General features: G+C 43.0%; 1 long non-coding RNA gene across 2 annotated transcripts; it reads left to right on the forward strand.

Moving 5' to 3' along the window:
- Window positions 1-278: 278 nt before the first annotated feature.
- LOC106577314 (uncharacterized) lies at window positions 279-5238 on the forward strand. Of its 2 annotated transcripts, none has more exons than XR_014379101.1 (2): window positions 279-468; window positions 4780-5238. It is a non-coding gene; the product is annotated as an uncharacterized LOC106577314 (long non-coding RNA). The 2 variants fall into 2 exon arrangements; XR_014379103.1 differs by lacking the exon at window positions 279-468 and adding an exon at window positions 812-1095.
- Window positions 5239-5465: the final 227 nt, after the last annotated feature.

Below are 5465 nucleotides of genomic sequence, written 5' to 3' on the forward strand. Positions count from 1 at the left end.
ATCATTAGTAATGTTTATACCAGAACAGTCCTACTGAAAGACTGACATGAAGTAATCATTAGTAATGTTTATACCAGAACAGTCCTACTGAAAGACTCACATGAAGTAATCATTAGTAATGTTTATACCAGAACAGTCCTACTGAAAGACTCACATGAAGTAATCATTAGTAATGTTTATACCATGGCATTGTTGAATACTTGTTTCTGATTAGCCATTCTAGAGTGGACATTAAAACCAGATAAAGGGACAGTTGGAAAATATATCGGACACCTTTCTATCACGACGCAATATGCACCTACACACGCAGACTGTACTTGCTACAAAGTTACAGAAAGCTAAACAAACAACCACACAAACTGAAATCGGATACATTGTAAATGCAGGTCCAATGAGAAAAAAACTAGATAGTATTGATTTGTTACTGAAGAGACATCTTTTTTTTGGAACATCTGACGAGCTAATGTGGTGAGTGATGGACATGACTTGCTCTGGTCCCTACTGTTGCAGCCATCACGCTGTCAAATACTCCCACGTTTCTAGTTTGACCAGCTGTTTTCAGCAACAAACATTTTTGAAATTGGTTCTCATATTGGTAGGTTTGCTAGCAACAAACTATTTAGCTAGCTTTTAGCCTAGTGTTTGATATGCGATGTGATCTCCTCGTAATGAACAGTGTAGTGTCCTGACGAGAAGGCAAGCGTTTCTAGCTATGCCAGGTAAAATCGGGCATTATCAGCTCATTGTTATGGATGTGTCCAAATGAATGCCAAAAGAATACAGCTACTTTGATGTTATTCTGTCTGCAGGGTCGGTCGTGAATGTGTTAGCCGTAGCTAGCTAGCTAGCCAGGAATAAAACCGTTGCCATGGAACAGAAAGAACGAACGACTGGGTCGCGTCTCTAGCAACCAAAACGTGAAAATAGAAATGCATTTCTACCAGTAAATGTGTGCTTTCATATTATTTTATTTGACAACTGTGGTATAAGCGAGATAAACACCTCCGTTCTGTACATTACCTTGGAGAAATGAACTCCGCAGAGTGTCGTGTCTCTGCCTTGTCCCGCCGCGTCTGACGACGGCATATTTACACGGTAGAATTCAATGGCTGTAGTTCATTCATACATGCTCTTATGTTTGAGCTGTTTTGAAAGCAAAAGTGGAATTTAAAACATTATTGACAGTGTTGAATTCAATTTTCATAATAGCAAGGTAGGACTGATGTTTTGGTTAGCTAAACTAACAAGTCTGTTTGTTTGGTTACCACGGCAACTACTGTAGCTAGCTTGTAAACTTGCTAGCTACTTCAGTGGATGTTGAACACATTTCTACCGGTAAATTAACACATTTCAAGCGGCAACTGTGTTAAATTATAGCCATGGTTTAAAAGGGATAATCCCCATGGGGTTCTATGCGTTCTCTGGAAAATAATGCAAGTCCGTGGAAATTCCACTCCACTAGTGCGTTTTGAAACACACCATCCACGTCGTTCATTATTTCACACAAAACGCATAGCCCCTCGTTGATTTGCCCTTCCATATGCCATAACAGTCCTACTGAAAGACTCACATGAGGTAATTTGACCTCCGTTGCTTTTGGATGCATTGGAAATGCTTTTGGATGTAACTGAGGCATTTATACTTAAACAAACACTTTTACAGGGACAGTGATGACAACACTGTTGTCTGAGACAGAAATTAGTTTGTACCTGGTTGTGACAACTAGGATAGTACTCACTGTTTTATTGTGTATTTGACCTAAAATAGAGCAAATACTGTATCTCAATCCTCAGACCCATCCAGCATTCCTTTAGTCTCCAGAATAAACCTTTCAAATCTCCATGCAGCTGTCATTCCTGCCTATTCTTCTCTTTTCTTCTCTCCAATTCTCATACACAGAGGGATTGTCCCCTCTATTGTTGGCCTCTTGGTGAATCTATTTTAGCTGGGATGAAAATCAGCCTCTTCAGAATTCTGTCGACACACAGTCAATGGAGGTGTCAGTCTACCAGGACTCTGTATTGTCCACAGGATCATTTAATTGGAGAGGCACAACGGTGAAGCCCCCTGTCGCTGTCGCAGGCACGCACGTACATGCACACGCACACACACACACGCACACACACACACACACACACACACACACACACACACGCACACACACACGCACACACACACACACAACACCACCACCACAGGTCCTAGCCCGTGAGAGGGCCCTTTGTTGGGGGAGAGGACCAAGTCTCGTGGCCCCATGTTCTCATGACTGGCTGAACAGACCAAAGGGACTGGGGAGGGTAGGAATGGGAGGGAAACCTTCACTACCATTACCTGGGAGTCATTCTGGGGGCAGGCACAATTAGTCAGCACACAATAAAGCTGTCTTTGATTGCAGGAATGCTGGGGAAAGAGGGCGAGAGGGGGAGGAGAGGTGTGAGGAGAGGGGTGAGGAGTAGTCCCGTGGCCAAATCAGGGGACTCCTTGTGGCATGAGAGGCATGTCTTTGGAGGAGCACTGGCCATGTCCTGTCATCAATGAGTACTCTGTTTCTCTCTGAGATCGATACTTTGGGGTTGAAAGATGCACAGGGAGAAAAAAGAGGAGACAGCATTCCTTAGTGATAGCTGCTTCAGGTGAATAGAGAAGACAGCATTCCTTAGTGATAGCTGCTTCGGGTGAATAAAGAAGACAGCATTCCTTAGTGATAGCTGCTTCAGGTGAATAGAGAAGACAGCATTCCTTAGTGATAGCTGCTTCAGGTGAATAGAGAAGACAGCATTCCTTAGTGATAGCTGCTTCAGGTGAATAAAGAAGACAGCATTCCTTAGTGATAGCTGCTTCAGGTGAATAGAGAAGACAGCATTCCTTAGTGATAGCTGCTTCAGGTGAATAGAGAAGACAGCATTCCTTAGTGATAGCTGCTTCAGGTGAATGGAGGACACAGCATTCCTTAGTGATAGCTGCTTCAGGTGAATGGAGGACACAGCATTCCTTAGTGATAGCTGCTTTAGATGAAAAGTGGAGACAGCATTCCTTAGTGATAGCTGCTTCAGGTGAATATGGTGGAGACACACACACACACGCACACACACACCCTCACACACATGTACACACACATGTACACACACACACACAAGCACACACCCTCACACACACACAGTTACAGACAGTCCTAGACTACAGTCCTAGAGGGACAGGCATTCACATGTTTTATTTGGGCGTTCCCCGTTGCAGTTACACTAGAACAACATTTGAGAAGCCACACCCTGCAGAATAGGACTGTATAATCATCAACATACTGTGTATCACACCCTGCAGAATAGGACTGGATAATCATCAACATACTGTGTATCCCATCCTGCAGAATAGACTGTATAATCATCAACATACTGTGTATCACACCCTGCAGAATAGACTGTATAATCATCAACTTACTGTGTATCCCATCCTGCAGAATAGACTGTATAATCATCAACATACTGTGTATCACACCCTGCAGAATAGGACTGTATAATCATCAACATACTGTGTATCACACCCTGCAGAATAGACTGTATAATCATCAACATACTGTGTATCACACCCTGCAGAATAGACTGTATAATCATCAACTTACTGTGTATCCCATCCTGCAGAATAGACTGTATAATCATCAACATACTGTGTATCACACCCTGCAGAATAGGACTGTATAATCATCAACATACTGTGTATCACACCCTGCAGAATAGGACTGTATAATCATCAATATACTGTGTATCACACCCTGCAGAATAGACTGTATAATCATCAACATACTGTGTATCACACCCTGCAGAATAGACTGTATAATCATCAACATACTGTGTATCACACCCTGCAGAATAGGACTGTATACTCATCAACATACTGTGTATCACACCCTGCAGAATAGGACTGTATACTCATCAACATACTGTGTATCACACCCTGCAGAATAGGACTGTATAAGCATCAACTTACTGTGTATCACACCCTGCAGAATAGGACTGTATAATCATAAACTTACTGTGTATCACACCCTGCAGAATAGGACTGTATAATCATAAACATACTGTGTATCACACCCTGCAGAATAGACTGGATAATCATCAACATACTGTGTATCACACCCTGCAGAATAGGACTGTATAATCATCAACTTACTGTGTATCACACCCTGCAGAATAGGACTGTATAATCATCAACATACTGTGTATCACACCCTGCAGAATAGACTGTATAATCATCAACATACTGTGTATCACACCCTGCAAAATAGGACTGTATAATCATCAACATACTCTGTATCACACCCTGCAGAATAGACTGTATAATCATCAACTTACTGTGTATCACACCCTGCAGAATAGACTGTATAATCATCAACATACTGTGTATCACACCCTGCAGAATAGGACTGTATAATCATCAACATACTGTGTATCACACACTGCAGAATAGGACTGTATACTCATCAACATACTGTGTATCACACCCTGCAGAATAGGACTGTATAATCATCAACATACTGTGTATCACACCCTGCAGAATATATCTACATCTGGTTTGACTGAGTGTTTGCGTGTGTGTGTGTGTTTACGTGTGTGTGTACACGTGCACATGTTTGTACTCTAAATGTGTACTTTATATCTGTGTGTGTGTGTGTGTGTGTGTGTGTGTGTGTGTGTGTGTGTGTGTGTGTGTGTGTGTGTGTGTGTGTGTGTGTGTGTGCGCGTGCGTGCGTGCGTGTGCGTGTGTGTGTGTGTGTGTGTGTCTTAGGTCACAGTTGTCAGGACAACCTACCAGCCTACCCTCATGGCCGCCCTCCAAGCCCAGACAAAGCTGTGGCCTGCTGGACCAGGCGTGTGTTGTCCACAGTCCCTGAGGGGCGCCGCCACCTCCAACAATACACAAAGACCCCCCACCCTGGCACTACCCTCACCCTGTCTCTACCCTGTCTACCCACCATCCTGCCCCCGCCGCTGCTCCCCTCACCACTCCAGCCCACCGCTTTGTGAAGGAGGGAGAAGGAAGTTCCTGTCATCTCCATTTCAAGGCACCCCCTGCCTCCTCGTACCCCCCCTCTCTGGCCCCTTTATGATGATGTTACACGCACCGATGGACAGAGGGATGCACACACACACACACACACACACACCGCATAGTTAAAGTATAGAGTGTTAACTCAAGTTATTCTGGATGAAGGAAATATGTAATACACAGTGAATTTGGAAAGTATTCAGACCCCTTGACTTTTTCCACATTTTGTTACTTCACAGCCTTTTTCTAAAATTGATTAAATTACATTTTTTCATCATCAATCTACACACACTAACCCACAAAGACAAAGCGAAAACAGGTTTTTAGAAATTCCTGAAAATGTATATACACAAAATAAAAATAAATAACTTATTTACATAAGTATTCAGACCCTTTGCTAAGAGACTCGAAATTGAGCTCAGGTG

Source organism: Salmo salar, chromosome 01 (assembly GCF_965601325.2).
Source record: "Salmo salar chromosome 01, fSalSal1, whole genome shotgun sequence".
NCBI lineage: Eukaryota > Metazoa > Chordata > Actinopteri > Salmoniformes > Salmonidae > Salmo > Salmo salar.